This window comes from Triticum dicoccoides, chromosome 6A, assembly GCF_002162155.2.
Source record: "Triticum dicoccoides isolate Atlit2015 ecotype Zavitan chromosome 6A, WEW_v2.0, whole genome shotgun sequence".
Taxonomy (NCBI): domain Eukaryota; kingdom Viridiplantae; phylum Streptophyta; class Magnoliopsida; order Poales; family Poaceae; genus Triticum; species Triticum dicoccoides.
The window spans coordinates 624,806,302-624,829,359 of NC_041390.1; positions in this window are offsets into that span (position 1 = coordinate 624,806,302).

Below are 23,058 nucleotides of genomic sequence, written 5' to 3' on the forward strand. Positions count from 1 at the left end.
TAAGGTGAGGAATAAAGTCAACACAAAAATCAATGACCTCCTCTGTTTCATGGCCCTTGGAGATGCTTCCTTCTGACCTAGTACGATTATGAACATATTTCTTTAAGACTCCCATGAACCTCCATAGAGGAACATATTGTGTAAAAATACAGGACCCAGAATGGCAATCTCTTTGACTATGTGAACTAGGACGTGCGTCATGATATTGAAGAAGGATGGTGGGAACACCAACTCGAAACTGTCAAGACATTGCACCAAATCATTCTGTAACCTTGGTAGGATTTCTGGATCGATTACCTTCTGAGAGATTGCATTGAGGAATGCACATAGCTTCACAATGGCTAATCGAACATTTTCCGGTAGAAGCCCCCTCAATGCAACCGGAAGCAATTGCGTCATAATCACGTGGCAGTCATGAGACTTTAGGTTTTGGAATTTTTCTCTGCCATATTTATTATTCCCTTTATATTCGACGAGTAGCCAGATGGGACCTTCATACTGAGAAGGCATTCAAAGAAGATTTTCTTCTCTTCTTTAGTAAGAGCGTAGTTGGCAGGATCTTGATACTGTTTTGGATGCATGCCGTCTTTTTTGTGCATATGTTGCTGGTCCTCCCGTGCCTCCGGTGTATATTTTGTCTTCCCATACACGCCCAAGAAGCCTAGCAGGTTCACGCAAAGATTCTTCGTCACGTCCATCACGTCGATTGCAGAGCGGACCTCTAGGACTTTCCAATAGGGTAGCTCCAAAAATATAGATTTCTTCTTCCACATGAGTGCGTGTCCGTCAGAGTCATTCAGAACAGATTGTCTGCCAGGACCCTTTCTAAAGATTACTTTTAAATCCTTGACCATATCAAGTATATGATCACCAGTACGGTGGTCAGGCTTCTTCCAGTGATCTGCCTCACCTTTGAAATGCTTGTATTTCTTTCTTAAGAGATGCTTGATCGGAAGAAATCGATGATGTCCCAGGTACACATTCTTCTTATATTTAGCCAAATATACTTTCGGTCTCATCTAAACAGTGCGTGCATGCGTGGTATCCCTTGTTTGTCTGTCCTGAAAGGTTACTAAGAGCAGGCCAATCATTGATGGTTACAAATAGCAACGCTCGTAGGTCAAATTCCTGCCGTTTGTGCTCATCCCACACACGTACACCTTTTATGTCCCATAGCTATAAAAGTTCTTCAACTAATGACCTTAGATACACATCAATGTCGTTACCGGGTTGCTTAGGGCCTTAGATGAGCACTGGCATCATAATAAACTTCCGCTTCATGCACAACCAAGGAGGAAGATTGTAGATACATAGAGTCACAGGCCAGGTGCTATGATTGCTGCTCTGCTCCCCAAAAGGATTGATGCCGTCTACACTTATACCAAACCACAATTTCCTTGCGTCACCTGAAAACCCCGGCCACTTTCTCTCGATTTTTCTCCACTGCGACCCATCAGCGGGTACTCTCAACTTCCCGTCTTTCTTACGGTCTTCTTTGTGCCATCGCAATAACTTGGCATGCTCTTTGTTTTGGAACAAACGTTTCAACCGTGGTATTATAGGAGCAGACCACATAACCTTGGCCGGAATCCTCTTCCTGGGGCGCACGCCCTCAACATCATCACCACGGTCATCGCGGCTGATCTTATAGCGCAATGCACTGCATACCAGGCATGCATTCAAATTCTCATACTCCTCACTGCGGTAGAGGATGCAATCATTAGGGCATGGATGTATCTTCTACACCTCTAATCCTAGAGGGCAGACAACCTTCTTTGCTTTGTACGTACTGTCGGGCAATTCGTTTTCCTTTGGAAGCATCTTCTTTAATATTTTCAGCAACTTTTCAAATCCCATGTCAGATACACCATTCTCTGCCTTCCATTGCAGCAATTCCAGTGTGATACCCAGCTTTTTCTTGTCATCTTCGCAATTTGGGTACAACAATTTTTTGTGATCCTCTGCCTTCCATTGCTGCAACTTCGACTTCTCATTTTGACTTTCGCAGTTTCTCTTTACATCAGCAATGGCCCGACCAAGATCATCAATGGGCTCATCTGATGCCTCTTCTTCAACTTCTTCTTCTTTATTCTCTTCCCCCATTGTAGTGCCATCGTATTCAGGGAACCCAGGATTGTTGTCATCATCCTCTTCTTCTTTATTCTCTTCCATTACACCCCTTCTTTCTCCGTGCTTGGTCCAACAGTTATAGCCAGACATGAAACTGGACGTAAACAGGTGGACGTCAATGACTTTTGAGTTAGAGTGACTTTTGACTTTTGAGTATCACCAACCGGGACTTAAGGTCACAAACGAACCGGGACTAAATCCAAACCGGGACTAATGGTACCATTAGTCCGGGTTCAAAACCAGGCCGGGACTAATGCTATGGATGAAAGACCTGTTTTCTACTAGTGAACACATCGTACGTCATCTACATAAACTAAAACATAGATATACTAAAACTTGCTTGACATCGGGGGGCGGCGGTTCACAGCTTGACGCTGAGGTAGAACTCGGTCGTGAACCGGTAGAGAACGTTGGCGAGCTCAAACGCCTCCTTCGCCGAATAAAAAAGCCCTTCGGCGGCGCCATCTTCACCTGCCGTCCCCACGTCCATCGCGGCGGCGAGCTCGATCTCCGCATCTCGGAGGCCCTTGGTGGTTGGCCAAAGAGCGTCCCCGAGCTCGTGGAAGCGAGCCCATGAGTCCCGACCTCCGCTGCGGGAGAGCACACCTGCCTCAAGCGCCACGGCTCGACAGCGGGCCGACTAGACCTGCCGGCCTCCCCGTCGTGCCTGCCACGCTTGCGCAGCAGAGACCTGCCGCGGGCCCCACGTCCACAATCACCTCCTGCCATGGATCAGCGAGAAAGGGCAAGAAACGACGCAAATCGCGCGTCGGAGAAACGGAAAGCGACGGTGGAGCGGAGATGATAGTGACTGGGGACGGAGCTTATCCAAGACGGGAACCCTAGAACGCTACCAGCCCGTAGATAGAGCAGCGAACAGGGCAGCTTGCGGGCCGCCTGTATATTTTTTTACGGACGGGGAGAATTTTGACGCATCAGTTCGGACCCTAAAAAGGCCAAAAACTGTAAAATGGCTGGAAATATAGGGGCCGACAACTATATAGCGTATCTACTAAAGTTGCTCTTATCGAAAACAATGTTAAGTAGTTGCTCCTACTAGCTAGGTGGCTCAATGTTATTTGAAAACATGTTACACAGACTCATGGTTTTTATATGTGGAAAAAGGAAATACCGATGGTTTAGAGACTTTTGGCTTCAATTAGCGTAGCACTTGATATAGTTGTTGTTTTCCACAGTGCCATCATGCTTGCTCTGTTTCCCTTCTCTCTATTGGACTCACACATACCGAGCCAGACAGCATAGAAACCGTATACAAGTCTCTTGTGCCGCATCTCGCGCTTGTTCCATCACCAGGACTCCACAAGACTTGTGATAACAGACTGTGGCCCAATAGAGTGGTTCACTGGTGCTACTGGTAGCGCTACTGCTCCAACGAGGCCTCACCATGCTGTGCATTTTTCTTTGAGAGAAGGTTTGAATATTCGCAGCAGTACGAAGAACACTATTATTTAGGTAATAAAAGCTCTAACCAGGTCTATAGACCATCTGGCATACAAGCAGTGGTTGTGGTGCACTTCTGCTACAGCAGGACAGGACCGACGCCGGTGGTTGCGGCCACCGAAAAGCCTGGCGCCGCGCGCTATCGATGGCACACGCTGCGGAATAGGGACCGAGTTTCGTTTGGGATGGAGAACGAGACGACCACATGAAATTCCAGCTTTACTCTTCAGCTTCTTTCGAGCAAATTTGGCTGCGGAAATTAAATTATTAAGCAAATTTTCTCACACGTTTCTAGGTTGTTGTGTGGTCGCTTCTCTTTTTCTTTCGAGGTTTCTAGACATTTCGGTGTAATGCACTTTGAAATTAAAGGAGGAGCCATCATTACCAACAGTCGCAATATCAGAAAGGAAGTGCCCACCATATACACCCCATGAGATGAAAGTTTTTCAAGGAAGAGTCGACAGACCGAAAGACAACCCATACTGAATAATGATCTGTGTGTTGTGTTCCTGGTTTTGTCGTTGATTTTTAATCTTTGAATTATGAACAAAGAGTTTACCTCTACCACCTGTGGTGGTGGTGCATTGAGCCCATGTATTTCTTCAATAGGTGGTAAATTCTTAACATCTTCAGCTTTATTACATTTTTTCTTCATACATTTCTTTGTCTCTTGCATGTCTTCAGGACCGAGAAATAGAATACCCCTCTTCTTCGGAGTAGGTTCAGGCGGTGGTTCAGGAAGTGTCCAGTCATTATCATTATTCAATATATTCATCAATAATTCCTCAGCTTAATTAACAGTTCTTTTCCTGAAAACACAATCAGCACAACTGTATAGGTAGTCCCTAGAAACATCATTTATACCATTATAGAAAATATCAAGTATTTCATTTTTTCAGAGGATGATCTGGTAAAGCATTAAGTAGCTGGAGAAGCCTCCCCCAAGATTGTGGGAGACTCTCCTCCTCAACCTGCATAAAGTTAAATATTTCTTGCAGGGCAGCTTGTTTCTTATAAGCAGGGAAATATTTTTCAGAAAAATAGTCACTAGTAGAAAAAGGGCCTATTGTCCCGGTTCGTAAGGCCCATTTGTCCCGATTTTTGAACCGGGACTAAAGGGTCGTTACTAAATCCCTAGACCTTTAGTCCCGATTCTTACATGAACCGGGACAGATGGGTCTCCACGTGGCCGGTGCGGCGAGCCCAGGCAGGAGGCCCTTTGGTCCCGGTTGGTGGCACCAACCGGGACCAATAGGCATCCACGCGTCAGCATTCCAGGGGCTGAGGTTTTTTTTTAAGGGGGGGTAGGGAGTTTTGGGGGGTTAATTTAGGTGTTTCATATATTGTATTAGCTAGGTAATTAATAGAGAGAAGTGTCCTCTCTTATCTCCGTGCTTAGTCGATGCTACGTACTATACGTATAGAGAGGACTAGACACGCGAGCTAGTAAGCAAATGAAGGAAACAGAAGATCGTTATGAACATATGCATACAGAGAGAAGTGATATCGACCACCTCTCCCTCTCTGAGAGATTGGTTGAACAACAAGTTTTCCTATATCTATCCGACGCTACTGGCTACATATATACAATATAATTATCTCTTACAATATAATCTCCTAATTATATATGAACTCAGGGTCCACATGGTATTCTCCGTCTTTATCGATCACGTGGTCAAGAAAGAATGCCGCCAATTCCTCTTGAATTGCTCGCATACGATCTGGTGGTAGGAGTTCATCACGCATCCGAAATATCTAATTTGAAGAAGAGGGTCAATACATATATATGGATAAATGAAACTCAACACAAATGATGGTAATAAAATAAAATTGTAAATATTATTGCTTACGCACTTCATATTGTTTGTCAGAGTAGCCCCGGTCACAGGTCGTGTTGCGGATGCACTCGCAAACGTAGTATCCATAGTAATTATTCCCGGATTCCTGCCACAACCACTTTACAAGAAATAGAGGTCAATCAAACTGATAAGCAAGCATACTAAATGGTATTGATGAAACTAGCGCTTGAATCACTAGGAGATGCGCGGAACTAGCTAGTAGTACTTACTTTCGGGTGTTTAAATTGCAGCTTCTTCGGCAGTCCCGGAGCTTTTGAGGTGAATTTTCTCCAAACCCTATCAGACAAAGAAAACAATTACCTGATATCAGGAAATGAACAAAGTTGCCGACATGGTGCGATAATGATCGATTTAACTTACTTCTCGAGCATTTCAGTCATGTCCGCATACTCCTTGGGATCTTTTCGTCTCGAGTCGAAGACGGTTACTAGTCCCTGCTCAAGCTTAATCTCCAGGAGAATATAGTGGAATCTGCGCACGCATGCATAACTCATCAATTACATTACTATAACCTCGAGTAATAAGGGAAACCGAATATGCAAAAGACAGTAACACTCACTCATAGTTGTAAGGAAAGAGTATTATAGCTTTGTTTTCATTTAATACCAACGATTGTAGCAAGTTGGTCTCGGCGTCTTTGGCATGTTGTTTAACCTGATAAGCATCTATGAGATTTGTGTTAATGAATCCAATATCACCGATTTATTTTTTCTTCAATTCGGCGATTTTCAACCTGCATAATATAGTGAGGATAATTATATATACATGCAATGAAAGAGCTGACCTATATATAGAGACTTAATGACAGAAGTAGTACTTAAAGACAGTAGCAAGTCATCATCAATTTATCGAGGACCTTTTGATTGAAAAACTCGAAGAACTCCTCAAATGGAACATTCAACAGTTCAATTCCAACGAGGTCATGCTCCTCTTTAACTCTCAACGTCAAAGTATTCATCCCATCAGACTCTCTGCAGGTTTTCATGTACCAATCATGGAATCTTCGCATCATCGTTGTTAGAGGAGGACTTCCATCTTTGACGAGAGGCTTCCCGTACTGGTATCTGTGTTCGTCCACCTCCAAGAAATCATAATGTACATCGTCGGGCAGGTAATCTCCAAGATTGCTATAACCGGGCACCATCCTCGGATCATTAGCGACGCTATCGTCGCTAGGCACCTTGAGCGAGGGGCACGTCTGGTTCACTTGTTCGCCGAGCTGGGCAATTGTTTTCCCATCTTGTCATTCTGCTAACCTTCGATCACTGACAGTCCTTCCTGACCGATCCGCTTCGACAAATGACTATTCAATAACGCGGTCATAGTTGCCTTTCGGCGGAGACTTTGGTGGTTTCTTCAGGGCAGCCAGACTGCGCTTCGCTTTCACCGGATCTATCTTCTCCTCTGGAGCAGACTTTTCAAAGTAGCTCGTCAGTTCGGCTCGCACGATCTTCCTGGTTTCCTCCTCGGTCCTCTCATATGGTAACTTCTCTGGAGTCCTCAGAGAAGGACCGAATCTGTATTGCCTCCCGCCTCTGGCTGTACTGCTAGAAGCCGGAGCAGATGGAGCGGCTGCGACTGTCTTCTTTCGTGCTTGCTTAGGCAGAGGAGAAGGAGTACGACGCGCCGCAGCAGCCGGGGCGGCGGCGGGTCTCTTCCGCCCTTGCTGGCGAGGCAGAGAAGGAGGAGGCTGGCTGCTCGGGCGCGCCAGCGCAGGCAGACAAGGAGGCGGAGTGCCGCCATGCGCCGGAGAAGGAGGCTGAGTGCCCTGATCACTCGCCGGAGGAGGAGGAGGCGGAGTGCCCTGACTCGCCGGAGCAGGAGGAGGAGGCGGAGGCGTCCAGTTCGTAAGGTTGATGAGCTCCTTCCTCCATAGGCATGGGGTCTTCAGAGAAGAACCCAACCGAATCTCCCCTTCACCCGTAGTGTAACGCCCGGATAATCATGCTACAGTAATCCCACGCAAATCATGCCACGTCACCTCGGTTACTGTTCTAACCTCGCAATGATTTGAAACCGTTTCAAAAGTCAAATTCAAAATATGTCGGACAACAAAAGTTTTCAAAAATTTAAACAAAAATGTTCGGTGGGTGCCAAATATTGCACTGATAATTATTGTGGAGAAAACATATTTTAAGAAAGTGCCTAAATATTTTAAAGTGAATTAAAACAGAAATAAAAGACAGAAAAAGAAAAAGAAAAGTAGAAGAGAGAGAGAGAGAGAGAGATCAAACCCCCTGGACCTAACCTACCCGAGCCGGCCCGTCCCAGCAAGCCAGCCCACCTTCCCCGCTAGGTCGCTCTTTCCCCCTCCCTGTTCCTCCGACCGTGCCCATGGTCGCCGCTGAACCCACCTCGCCGACCACGCCGCTACAGGCGTCGCGGGGAGGATAAGGACGCCAGCGTCGGCGCCCTGGCTTCCGCCTAGATCTTTCCCCCTCACCCACTTCCCCCTTCTCCCTCTCCCTCTCCTTCGTTTTGGAGAGGAGGCCGACGCGGTCGCCACCGTGCCTCGCCCGTCCTCGCGGCCACCGAGCCCCGTTCTCCTCCCCGACATGTCCACGAGCTCCGCCGCGTCGAGCCCGTCCTCCTCGACCACGGGCCCGAGCCCCGGGAACCCTACATCGACCCCGCACCATCTTCTTCCTCCTCGAATCCCCGCCGCCGTTCACCGTCGGTTCCGGCTGCACCACGCCTTCCCCGCACCCGTTCTGAACGGCTACGCCCCACTGTGAGCTCCTGCTCCTCCTTCCCTCTCCATTAGCTCGCTAGCGTACCGTAGCCACGGCGCCGCGTTAGGCCGCACCCTCCGCCGCCTGGCCTCGTCGCCGGCGTGGCCACGGCGACCTTTTGGTCCCGTTCGTGCCTCCGTTGCTTTGGCCGCATCGTGTAGGCCTCGCCCCGCTCTTTGGTTTGCCCAAATTCGCACCGTAGCCCCGCCTCTGCCGCACGCCCGAACCACCCCACCGCCGGCGAGCTCCTGGCGCTCCGCTCCGACCTCCCCAGCACCCGCACCGCCACCGTTCGACGCGCGGCGTTGAACCGCGTCGAACGCAAGCAACCGTAGCCCCTAGGACCCCCTATGCGCAAAACCCGAACCGAGCCCGACGCGCGCCGCCACGATTTGGCTCGCTAGAGCTATTCCGGCGCCCCCCGCCGACGTGGCACGGCCAGGCCCACCTCTGGGTCACTGACGTCGGGCCCCACGGGCCCTGTTGACTGGGTTGACCCAGTCAACATGCTGATTGGGCAGCCCAGTGACGCTGACATGCGGGCCCCACCGCATAATTAGTTTAACAAACCTTTTTATTAAGCAAAACCTAATTAGTTTATTTTTAGAGACTGACATGTGGGGCCCAGTAGCTATTTAACCTCAGATTAGTTTAATATAGACTTTGTTAACTAACAGAGGCTGACATGGGGGCCCACTGGCCAGGTTTGACCTGGTGAGTGCGGCTGTTGACTGCTGACGTCATCTACATGTCATGGTGACGTCATATTCCTTTTTCTGTTATTTCTGTTAATTGAAATAATTCCAGAAAATGGTTTAATCTTTGAAAATTCATAGAAAATAAACCGTAACTCGGATGAAAATGTTTTCTACATGAAAGTTGCTCAGAACAACGAGACGATTCCGGATACATAGCCCATTCGTTCGCCACACACCCCTAGCATATAGAACACGCAACTTTCCCACTCCGGTACCTCTGCCCGAAAACGCGAAACACCGGGGATACTTTCCCGGATGTTTCCCCCCTTCGCTGGTATCACCCCTTACCGCGTTAGGGCACACCTAACACCGCGATTGCTTTGTCATACATCGATATGCATCTGTTTGCATTGTATTCATTATTTCTTCCCCCTCTTCTCTCCGGTAGACTACGAGACCGACGCTGCTGCTGGTGCCCCGACCGACTACGATGTTGACGACCCCTACTTGCCAGAGCTTCCAGGCAAGCCCCCCCCTTGATCAGCAGATATTGCCTACTCTTCTCTATACTGCTTGCATTAGAGTAGTGTAGCAATGTTACTTCTTTCTGTTAATCCTATTCTGATGCATGGCCTGTCCTTGCTCCTACTGTTGTTACCTGTACCTACAATCCTACTTGCCTAGTATAGGATGCTAGTATTTCATCAGTGGCCCTACATACTTGTCTGTCTGCCATGCTATACTATCGAGCCCTAATCACTAGGGGGTGATCACGGGTATATACCATATACTTGATATATGATACCTATGGTGACTAAAGTCGGGTCAGCTCGTAGGAGTACCCGCGACTGGATCTTTGTGGCGGAGCGACAGGGCAGGTTGAGACCACCTAGGAGAGAGGTGGGCCTGGCCTTGGTCGGCGTCCGCGGTTACTAAATAACACGCTTAACGAGTTCTTGGTATTTGATCTGAGTCTGGCCATTTGGTCTATACGCACTAACCATCTACGCGGGAGTAGTTATGGGTATCCCGATGTCGTGGTATCAGCCGAAGCCTTCGTGACGTCAGCGACTGAGCGGCGCGCGCCGGATTGGAACGTAAGCCTGCTCTTGTATTAAGGGGGCTAGTTCTGCTTTCGGCCGCCCTCACAACATGCAGGTGTGCAATGGGCGATGGGCCCAGACCCCTGCGCCATAGGATTTAGACCGGCGTGCTGACCTCTCTGTTGTGCCTACGTAGGGCTGCGACATGTTGATCTTCCGAGGCCGGGCATGACCTAGAAAAGTGTGTCCGGCCGAATGGGATCAAGTGTGTTGGGTTATGTGGTGCACCCCTGCAGGGAAGTTTAATCTATTCGAATAGCCGTGATCTTCGGTAACAGGATGACCCGGAGTTGTACCTTGACCTTATGACAACTAGAACCGGATACTTAATAAAACACACCCTTCCAAGTGCTAGATACACCCGGTGATCGCTCTCTAACAGGGCGACGAGGAGGGGATCGCCGGGTAGGATTTATGCTATCCGATGCTACTTGGAGGACTTCAATCTACTCTCTTCTACATGCTGCAGGAGGTGGCCAGAAGCGCAGTCTTCGACAGGATTAGCTATCCCCCTCTTATTCTGGCATTCTGCAGTTCAGTACACTGATATGGCCCTTTACACATATATCCATGCATATGTAGTGTAGATCCTTGCTTCTGAGTACTTTGGATGAGTACTCACGGTTGCATTTCCCCCTCTTTTTCCCTTTTCTCTTCTATCTGGTTGTCGCAACCAAATGCTGGAGCCCAGGAGCCAGACGCCACTGTCGACGACGACTCCTACTACACTGGAGGTGCCTACTACTATGTGCAGGCTGTCGACGACAACCAGGAGTAGTTTAGGAGGATCCCAGGCAGGAGGCCTGCGCCTCTTTCGATTGTATCCCAGTTTGTGCTAGCCTTCTTAAGGCAAACTTGTTCAACTTATGTCTGTACTCAGATATTGTTGCTTCCGCTGACTCGTCTATGATCGAGCACTTGTATTCGAGCCCTCGAGGCCCCTGGCTTGTATTATGATGTTTGTATGACTTATTTTTTTTCTTTTAGAGTTGTGTTGTGATATCTTCCCGTGAGTCCCTGATCTTGATCGTACACGTTTGCGTGCATGATTAGTGTACGATTGAATCGGGGGCGTCGCAAGTTGGTATCAGAGCCGACTGCCTGTAGGAATCCCCCTTCCACACTCCTTGGCCGAAGTCGAGTCTAGACATTGCAAAACCTTTTACTAACATGGCTGTGTGCCTTACGGGCCCACGTCGCCATTTGGGTGGTACTAGGATCTTTTACTCCTCGACCTTTACTCTGGGACTCTGAACTCTCTCCTACTTGGGTTAAACAAATTTACTAACTCTAACATTAGGATCCCATGACCACATTCACCCCAAAGTTGGATAAGCCATAGTTATTCCTTAGAATAGTTATTTGAATAATGTCCACACTGTCGTTTGACTCCTTTGAAACATCTTTGTTTTCAGATGGAACCCACGAGGCAGGTCGTGCGCCACACGACGGCCATTGGTGCCTCGGGATCACTACTGTGCTAGCTGGGATGATGACCTATCTGGGTTATTGCTGGCATCCTGAGTACACCGTCTACGAGGAGTACCAGGACTTTAACCAGGAGCAGTATCGTGCCATCGTCCACCTCTACTCTCGGGAGTATGACTCCACTACCGTGTTGCACACCGCTCATGGTGTTGGGATGACCATCGATATGGCAGTCCATGATGTTGCTTATGCTGCTCTGACACGTCTTCGTGGAGAGTATCGGGAGTTGGACACCTCCCCTTTTAGGCACATTGCTATTGCATCCGATGTTGGTGCGGAGGGATACTACACTGCTGCCTACTCCATTGTCACCCGAGAGCCTTTCTACCATCAGAACCTGGTTCTGCATGCTGATGGGCTGGATCAAGCTAACCGAGCTCTTCGCCACGAGTTATACACCACCCGACAGCACCTTTACCATGCTCTGACGCTGTTGCACCCCCATGTCCGATCTGGAGATCTGCCGCGTTATGCGGTCTACCCAGCCAAGACTGTGATGCCCCAGGGTGTCGGTTGGCCAGATGTGGGAGGCTACTCTCCCCCACTTGGTCCTCTTCTGCCACCGGAGCATCGGGTTCCGCACCAGACTATCCGCGGACCCCAGGATGCTGACGTGGAGTTCCTGATGCGACAATACCAGCTTTCAGGCTACACCTACCTCCACAGTTCCTTTTGGGACTGATGTAGTCTTGCTTATTAGTGTTAGGTGCCTTCGTCGCGAGCTTGCGTGCCGCCTATGATGTCTTTAGTCTGTGTACTGAACTCTATGCATGACCCCTTTTGTAAGCTATGCTGACTACTATGTAGTAGCTATCGTGCTCCTTTCATTATGCATGTTTCATCATGAATGATTCTTGTCTTTGCAAAATTCTCAATGCTGAATTACCCCTGTTATGTATTAGCAGGATGGTTAGACCAAGTGGTCGTGGTAGTGGTGGCAACGCCCCACCACCGCCTGAGTACATGGCTGGTATGATCCAATAGTTCGAACTGAACCACCAATTCATGGAAAATATGATGGCTCAGTTTCCTCGCCCCAATATGAACCAGCAACCAGCCCAAGTGACTCTGCAAGATTTCGTTCGCCTCAACCCAACCATCTAACGCAGCTCAACTCAGCCTCTGGATGCTGATGACTGGCTCCGTGACATCAACTATGAGATGGAGTCTGTTGAAGTAGCCCCTGCTCGCTATGTCACCTTTGCTTCCTTCTTCTTGAAGGGACCCGCAGCTCAATGGTGGGACAGCCACAGGCGTACTCTGCCAGCTGGAACAATCATCACCTGGCCAGACTTCCAAGCTGCTTTCCGTGCCCGCTTCATTCCTCAGGGGGTCATGGACCGGAAGAAGCGTGAGTTCCGCAACCTCACCCAAGGCAACAAAACTGTCGAAGCTTATCAGCGGGAGTTTCTGGACTTGTCCCGCTATGCTGAAGAAGACGTTGCAACTGATGCTCGCAAACAGGAGAAGTTCCGTGAGGGACTACAAGCTGACATCAAGCTCGCACTTCTAGTGCATGACTTTACTGATTTCGCCACCTTGGTGAATAAGGCCATAAATGTCGAGACTGGTCTGCAGGAATACCAGAGCTCTCACAAGCGCAACCGTGACGCGGGCTCATCTTCGGGCCCGCCCTCGCAGAAGCGTAAGATATGGATCCCGAATAGCGTGTACCGTCCAAATGCACCTGCTCCAAGGCAGTCTTATGCTGCACCACGTCTGCCTCCTCCACCATCTAGGCAGCCAAGGCTTCCAGCTCCACCACCCCAAGCTCCTGTTCCCACTCCCAATAATGGTTTGTTCTACAAGATGGTCAACCAGGTCACCGTGCCAGGGACTGCAATCAGAATCAGAATCAACTGGCCCTTCCCACAGTTGGCCGTGGAAACAACCAGCCCCGCAACAACAATGCCAAGTCTTATGGTCGTGTTCATGCCAACCACGTTGATCTCAATGAAGCTCAAGACCAGCCTGCTACTGTGATGGGTACTCTTCTCGTAAATTCAGTACCAGCATCTGTTTTATTTGATACACGTGCATCCCATTCATTCATGTCAGAAGAATTTGCATTCATGCATGGCATTAAAAGTGAAGATATGAATGCTTCGCTATTAGTACACACCCCTGCGGGCCAATGTCGGACCTCCATGATTTGCAACGATGTCCCCGTTGAAATCGAAGGGCTGGAATTCCTTGTCTCTCCCATTGTATTGAAGTCTTGTAGCATTGATCTCATACTAGGAATGGATTGGTTGAGAGCGCATACTGCTTCTATAGTTTGCGCCACTAAGACCGTCCATCTGCTACACCCTTCTGATGAAATATTAAGCTACAATGCTCATCTGGTGCAAAATGCCGAGGCACGGCTTTATGCCTTGAATGCATTGAATACTGCACCACTCGAGGGCATCGAAAACATCCCTGTCGTGCGTGAATTCCTCGACGTCTTTCCTGAAGAACTTCTAGGGATTCCCCCTGCTAGGGCTGTTGAATTCATCATCGATTTGAAACCAGGCACCACTCCTATAGCCAAACGACCCTACAAGATGTCGCTGCATGAACTCATTGAGCTTAAGGATGAAATCGACAAATCTCTTCGCAGTGGTTTCATTCGCCCAAGTTGCTCTCCTTGGGGAGCACCTTCTCTCTTTGTTAAGAAGAAGGATGGGACAAACCGATTAGTCCAAGACTACCGTCCTATAAACCAAGCTACCATTCAGAATAAATATCCTCTTCCTTGGATCAATGATCTGTATGATCAACTGGCTGGTTCGTCAGTGTTCTCGAAACTCGACTTGAGGTTGGGTTACCACCAGATCCGTGTTCGTGAAGATGATATCCCAAAGACCACCTTCGTGACTCGATATGGATCATACGAGTACACCGTCATGTCTTTCGGCTTAACCAATGCTCCAGCCACCTTCTCTCGTTTGATGAACTATATATTCATGGATTACCTCGACAAGTTCGTGGTGGTTTATCTGGACGATATCCTGGTATTTTCTAAGAACGAAGAAGAACATGTTGAACATCTTCGTCTTGTGCTGGAAAAGCTATGAGAGAATCAACTATATGCCAAGATCTCCAAGTGTGAATTCTGGCTTCCCGAAGTAACCTATCTGGGGCATGTCATCTCTAACGATGGTATTGCCATCAATCCCGAGCGAGTTCAGGCTATTCTCGATTGGACTCCTTCGAAGAATGTTAAGCAAGTCAGAAGTTTTCTCGGTCTCGCTAGCTATTGCCGTCGATTCGTCGAGAACTTCTCCAAGATTGCCAGGCCTCTAACTAACCTGTTGCATAAGGGCGTCAAGTTCCAATGGACAGACAAATGTCAGGAAAGTTTCCAGGCACTCAAAGACAAGTTGACTTCTGCCCCAGTGCTAGCTCCACCTGATACTAAGAAGGACTTCGTCATTTACTGCGACGCTTCCCGTCAAGGATTAGGCTGTGTCCTAATGCAAGACCGCAAGGTGATTGCTTATGCCTCTCGGCAATTGCGCCCTCACGAAGAGAACTACCCAGTTCACGATCTCGAACTTCCTGCTGTCATTCATGCACTAAAGTAGTGGCGGCATTACCTTCTCGGTAATCGTTGCAAGATCTTCACCGATCATCAAAGTCTAAAGTATCTATTTACTCAGCCAGACCTGAACCTCCGTCAGCAGAGATGGATGGAGATTGTTGAAGACTTTGACATGGGTATTTCCTATACACCAGGCAAGGCTAATGTAATGGCTGATGCTTTGAGCCGCAAGTCTTACTGCAACCACCTCCAGGTTCACAAAGTTCATTCCTTGCTTGTTGAAGAATTCAGGAAGCTAAACCTCCATATTGTTCCTCCGGGTGCACTCGCACCCCCTCCTAAGGAGTTTCGTAAGATGAACCTCCACGTTGTTACCCAGGCTTCTCTCAATACCCTGGTTGCTAAACCAGATCTCATGGACAACATCAAAAAGCTACAACAGTATGACTCTCAAGACCTAAGATTAAGCGCTACCTCGCTGAAGGAAAGCCCTCATTCTTCACTATTGCTGATGATGGCACTTTGTACTTCAAAGGCCACCTAGTGGTGCCGTGTAAGGAGAAAAACCTGGATATGACACAGGAGGTTATGAAAGAAGCTCATGATACGCCTCTGTCTATTCATCCCGGTAGTACCAAGATGTACCAAGACATCCGTCAGTGATTCTGGTGGTCTAACATGAAGCAAGACATTGCTCGTTATGTTGCTGAGTGTGACGTTTGCCGTTGTATCAAAGCAGAACATCAAAGGCTTGCTGGAACTCTACAACCTATCTCTATTCCTGAATGGAAATGGGACCATGTCGAGATGGACTTCGTCACTGGATTTCCCAAATCGCAGAAAGGTAATGATGCCATTCTTGTCGTCATTGACCGGCTTTCTAAGGTTGCACATTTTCTGGCGGTCAAAGAAACAATCACTGCTAGTCAACTTGCAACCCTCTATATGTCCAGAATTGTTTCACTTCACGGTATTCCACTGGTTATCAGTTTGGACCGTGGCAGCTTATTCACTTCAAGATTCTGGGCAAGTTTCCAAGAAGCTATGGGAACTCATCTGTCATTCAGTACTGCATTTCATCCTCAGTCGCAAGGGCAAGTTGAACGTGTCAACCAAATTCTCGAAGACATGCTTCGAGCTTGTGTTGTTTCTTTTGGCAAGAAATGGGAGGAATCTCTCCCGTATGCTGAGTTCTCCTATAATAATAGCTATCAAGCTAGTCTTAAGATGGCCCCCTTCGAAGTGTTATATGGACGAAAGTGCCGAACCCCTCTGAACTGGTCAGAAACTGGGGAACGTCCACTCTTTGGTCCGGATATTATCCAACATGCCGAAGAACAAGTCCGCATTATTCGCGAGAATCTAAAGACTGCTCAGTCGCGTCAGAAGAGTCAGTATGACCGTCATCATAAAGACATGGTCTATCAACCTGGCGAAAAGGCCTATCTTCGAGTTACACCAATGAAGGGTGCTCACCGCTTCGGGATCAAGGGCAAGCTAGCTCCTCGCTATATTGGCCCATTCACTATTCTCGAAAGGCGTGGAAAAGTGGCATATCAACTGGAGCTTCCGCCGAACCTTTCTCAGGTTCACGATGTGTTCCACGTGTCACAGCTCCGCCGTTGCTTCAAGGACCCTATCGGAGCAGTGGATCATGAAGTGCTTAAATTGCAACAGGACCTCTCTTATAAGGAGTATCCGGTCCGCATTCTTAACCAAGCTGAACGCCGCACACGACTGAAGGCAACTAAGTTCCTCAAAGTCCAGTGGTCGAACCATTCTGAAGATGAAGCCACTTGGGAACGCGAGGATCGCCTGCGTGATGAATACCCCGTGTTGTTTCCTTCTACCTCCTAAATCTTGGGACAAGATTTCTTGTAGTGGAGGAGATTTGTAACGCCCGGATAATCATGCTACAGTAATCCCACGCTAATCATGCCACGAAACCTCGGTTACTGTTCTAACCTCGCAATGATTCGAAACCGTTTCAAAAGTCAAATTCAAAATATGTCAGACAACAAAAGTTTTCAAAAATTTAAACAAAAATGTTTGGTGGGTGCCAAATATTGCACTGATAATTATTGTGGAGAAAACATATTTTTAGAAAGTGCCTAAATATTTTAAAGTGAATAAAAACAGAAATAAAAGAAAGAAAAAGAAAAGCAGAAGAGAGAGAGAGAGAGAGATCAAACCCCCTGGACCTAACCCACCCGAGCCGGCCCGTCCCAGCAAGCCGACCCACCTTCCCCGCTGGGTTGCTCTTTCCCCCTCCCTGTTCCTCCGACCGTGCCCATGGTCGCCGCCGAACCCACCTCGCCAACCACGCCGCTACAGGCGTCGCGGGGAGGATAAGTGTTGGGGAACGTAGCAATAATTCAAAATTTTCTACGTATCACCAAGATCAATCTATGGAGTCATCTAGCAACGAGAGAGAGGGGAGTGCATCTACATACCCTTATAGATCGCGTGCGGAAGCGTTCAAGAGAACGGGGTTGATGGAGTCGTACTCGTCATGATCCAAATCACCGATGATCCTAGCGCCGAACGGACGGCACCTCCGCGTTCATCACACGTACGGAGCGGGGACGTCTCCTCCTTCTTGATCCAGCAAGGGGGAGGAGAAGTTGATGGAGATCCAGCAGCACGATGGCGTGGTGGTGGAAGTAGCGGGATCCCGACAGGGCTTCGCCAAGCGCAAGCGGGGAGGAAGAGGTGTCACGGGAGGGAGGGAGGCGCCAGGGCTTGGGGTGCTGCTCCCATGCACCTCCCCACTATATATAGGGGTGGAGGGGGCTGGTTTCTTGCCCTCCAAGTCCATTAGGGCGTTGGCAAAGGTGGGGGAAAGAAATCCCATCATTTCCCTTCCCCACCGATTGTTATCCCCCTTTTTTAGGGATCTTGATCTTATCCCTTCGGGATATGATCTTATTCCTTCTAAGGTGGGATCTTGGTGCGCCTTGACCAGGGGTGTGGGGCCTTGCCCCCACTACCCACGTTCATGTGGGTCCCCCCATGCAGGTGGGCCCCACTTCGGAACCTTCTAGAATCTTCCCGGTACAATACCAAAAAATCCCGAACATTTTCTGGTGGCCAAAATAGGACTTCCCATATATAAATATTTACCCCCGGACCATTCTGGAACTCCTCGTGACGTCCGGGATCTCATCCGGAACTCCGAACAACTTTCGGTTACCGCATACTAATATCTCTACAACTCTAGCGTCACCGAACCTTAAGTGTGTAGACCCTACGGGTTCGGGAGACATGCAGACATGACCGAGACGACTCTCCGGTCAATAACCAACAGAGGGATCTGGATACCCATGTTGGCTCCCACATGTTCCACGATGATCTCATCGGATGAACCACGATGTCGAGGATTCAATCAATCCCGTATACAATTCCCTTTGTCAATCGGTACGTTACTTGCCCGAGATCCGATCGTCGGTATCCCAATACCTTGTTCAATCTCGTTACCGGCAAGTCACTTTACTCGTACCGTAATGCATGATCCCATGACCAAACACTTGGTCACATTGAGCTCATTATGATGATGCATTACCGAGTGGGCCCAGAGATACCTCTCCGTCATACGGAGTGACAAATCCTAGTCTCGATTCATGCCAACCCAACAGACACTTTCGGAGATACCCGTAGTGCACCTTTATAGCCACCCAGTTACATTGTGACATTTGGCACACCCAAAGCACTCCTATGGTATCCGGGAGTTGCACAATCTCATGGTCTAAGGAAATGATACTTGACATTTGGAAAAGCTCTAGCAAACAAACTACACGATCCTGTGCTATGCTTAGGATTGGGTCTTGTCCATCACATCATTCTCCTAATGATGTGATCCCGTTATCAATGACATCCAATGTCCATAGTCAGGAAACCATGACTATTTGTTGATCAACGAGCTAGTCAACTAGAGGCTCACTAGGGACATGTTGTGGTCTATGTATTCACACATGTATTACGGTTTCCAGTTAATACAATTATAGCATGAACAACAGACAATTATCATGAACAAGGAAATACAATAATAACCATTTTATCATTGCCTCTAGGGCATATTTCCAACAGTCTCCCACTTGCACTAGAGTCAATAATCTAGTTCACATCACCATGTGATTAACACTCAAAGTTCACATCGCCATGTGACTAATACCCAAGAGTTTACTAGAGTCAATAATCTAGTCCACATCACCATGTGATTAACACTCAATGAGTTCTAGGGTTTGATCATGTTATGCTTACGAGAGAGGTTTTAGTCAACGGGTCTACAACATTCAGATCCGTGTGTGCTTTACAAATCTCTATGTCATCTTGTAGATGTAGCTACCACGCACCACTTGGAACTATTCCAAATAACTGCTCTACTATACGAATCCGGTTTACTACTCAGAGTCATCCGGATTAGTGTTAAAGTTTGCATCGACGTAACCCCTTACGACAAACTCTTTTACCACCTCCATAATCGAGAAAATTCCTTAGTCCACTAGATACTAAGGATAAGTTCGACCGCTGTCATGTGATCCATTCCCGGATCACTATTGTACCCCTTGACTAACTCATGGCAAGGCACACTCCAGGTGCGGTACACAGCATAGCATACTGTAGAGCCTACGTCTAAAGCATAGGGGACGACCTTCGTCCTTTCTCTCTCTTCTGCCGTGGTCAGGTCTTGAGTCTTACTCAATACTCACACCTTGTAACATAGCCAAGAACTCCTTCTTTGCTGATCTATTTTGAACTCCTTCAAAATCCTGTAACGGTATGTATTCATTTGAAAGTACTATTAAGCGTTTTTGATCTATCCTTATAGATCTTGATGCTCAATGTTCAAGTAGCTTAATCCAGGTTTTCCATTGAAAAACACTTTTCAAATAACCCTGGATGCTTTCCAGAAATTCTACATCATTTCTGATCAACAATATGTTAACAACATATACTCATCAAAAATTCTATAGTGCTCCCACTCACTTCTTTGGAAACACAAGTTTCTCTTAAACTTTGTATAAACCCAAAATCTTTGATCATCTCATCAAAGCGTACATTCCAACTCCGAGATGCTTACTCCAGTACTTAGAAGGATTGCTGGAGCTTAGCATACTTGTTAGCATATTTCAGGATTGACAAAACCTTATGGTTGTATCACATACAACCTTTCCTCAAGAAAATCATCGAGGAAACAATGTTTTGACATCCTATCTGCAAGATTTCATAAATAATGCAGTAACTGCTAATATAATTCCAACAGACTCTTAGCATCGCTACGAGTGAGAAAGCCTCGTCGTAGTCAACTCCTTGAACTTGTCGGAAAACATCTTAACGACAAGTTGAGCTTTCTTAATGGTGACATTTACCATCATTGTCCGTCTTCCTTTTAAAATCCATCTGCACCCAACAGCCTTACGACCATCAAGTAGTTCTACCAAAGTCTATACTTTGGTTTTATACACGGATCCTCTCTCGGATTTTATGGCCTCGAGCCATTCGTCGGAATCTGGGCCCTGTTGGAAATATGCCCTAGAGGCAATAATAAAATGGTTATTATTATATTTCCTTGTTCATGATAATTGTCTATTGTTCATGCTATAATTGTATTAACTGGAAACCGTAATACATGTGTGAATACATAGACCACAACATGTCCCTAGTAAGCCTCTAGTTGACTAGCTCGTTGATCAATAGATGGTTATGGTTTCCTGACCATGGACATTAGATGTCATTGATAACGGGATCACATCATTAGGAGAATGATGTGATGGACAAGACCCAATCCTAAGCATAGCACAAGATCGTGTAGTTCGTTTGCTAAGAGCTTTTCTAATGTCAAGTATCGTTTCCTTAGACCATGAGATTGTGCAACTCCTGGATACCGTAGGAATGCTTTGGGTGTACCAAACGTCACAACGTAACTGGGTGGCTGTAAAGGTGCACTACAGGTATCTCTGAAAGTGTCTGTTGGGTTGGCATGAATCGAGACTGGGATTTGTCACTCCGTATGACGGAGAGGTATCTCTGGGCCCACTCGGTAATGCATCATCATAATGAGCTCAATGTGACTAAGGAGTTAGTCACGGGGTCATGCATTACGGAACGAGTAAAGAGACTTGCCGGTAACGAGATTGAACAAGGTATTGGGATACCAACGATCAAATCTCGGGCAAGTAACATACCGATAGACAAAGGGAATTGTATGCGGGATTGATTGAATCCTCGACATCGTGGTTCATCCGATGAGATCATCGAGGAGCATGTGGGAGCCAACATGGGTATCCAGATCCCGCTATTGGTTATTGGCCGGAGAGTCGTCTCGGTCATGTCTACGTGTCTCCCAAACCCATAGGGTCTACACACTTAAGGTTCGGTGACGCTAGGGTTATAGAGATATTAGTATGCGGTAACCTGAAAGTTGTTCAGAGTCCCGGATGAGATCCCGGACGTCACGAGGAGTTCCGGAATGGTCTGGAGGTAAAGATTTATATATGGGAAGTATTGTTTTGGTCGCCAGAAAAGTTTCGCGCATTATCGGTATTGTACCGGGAGTGCCGAAAGGGGTCTGGGGGTCCACCAAGGGGGCCCACCTGCCCCGGGGGGCCACATGGGCTGTAGGGGTGTGCGCCTTGGCCTATATGGGCCAAGGGCACCAGCCCCAAGAGGCCCATGCGCCAAGAGATAAGGGAAAGGAAGAGTCCTAAAGGGGGAAGGCACCTCCTAGGTGCCTTGGGGAGGATGGACTCCTCCCTGGCCGCACACTTCCTTGGAGGAAGGGCCAAGGCTGCGCCCCCCCCCTCTCCCTTGGCCCTATATATAGTGGGGGGAAGGGAGGGCAGCCGCACCTAAGCCCTGGCGCCTCCCTCTCCCTCCCGTGACACATCTCCCTCCTCCCGCAGCGCTTGGCGAAGCCGTGTTGGAATCCCGCTACTTCCACCACCACGCCATCGTGCTGCTGGATCTCCATCAACCTCTCCTCCCCCCTTGCTGGATCAAGAAGGAGGAGACGTCGCTGCTCCGTACGTGTGCTGAACGCGGAGGTGCCGTCCGTTCGGCGCTAGGATCATCGGTGATTTGGATCACGACGAGTACGACTCCATCAACCCCGTTCTCTTGAACGCTTCCGCGCGCGATCTACAAGGGTATGTAGATCCACTCCTCCCTCGTTGCTAGATGACTCCATAGATTGATCTTGGTGACACATAGGAAAATTTTGAATTATTGCTACGTTCCCCAACAGTGGCATCATGAGCCAGGTCTATGCGTAGATTCATTGCACGAGTAGAACACAAAGTAGTTGTGGGCGATGATTTGTTCAATTTGCTTACCGTTACTAGTCTTATCTTGATTCGGCGGCATTGTGGGATGAAGCGGCCCGGACCGACCTTACACTTACTCTTACGTGAGACAGGTTCCACCGACTGACATGCACTTGATGCATAAGGTGGCTAGCGGGTGTCTGTCTCTCCCACTTTAGTCGGATCGGATTCGATGAAGAGGGTCCTTATGAAGGGTAAATAGCAATTGGCATATCACCGTTGTGGCTTTAGCGTAGGTAAGAAACGTTCTTGCTAGAAACCCATAGCGGCCACGTAAAACATGCAACAACAATTAGAGGATGTCTAACTTGTTTTTGCATGGTATGCTATGTGATGTGATATGGCCAAAAGGATGTGATGAATTATATATGTGATGTATGACATTGATCATGTTCTTGTAATAGGAATCACGACTTGCATGTCGATGAGTATGACAACCGGCAGGAGACATAGGAGTTGTCTTAATTTATTATGACCTGCGTGTCAATGAAAACGCCATGTAATTACTTTACTTTATTGCTAACCGTTAGCCATAGTAGTAGAAGTAATAGTTGGCGAGACAACTTCATGAAGACACGATGATGGAGATCATGATGATGGAGATCATGGTGTCATTCTGGTGACGAAGGTGATCATGTCGCGCCTCGAAGATGGAGATCAAAGGCGCAAGAAGATATTGGCCATATCATGTCACTTTATGATTTGCATGTGATGTTTGTCATGTTTACATCTTATTTTC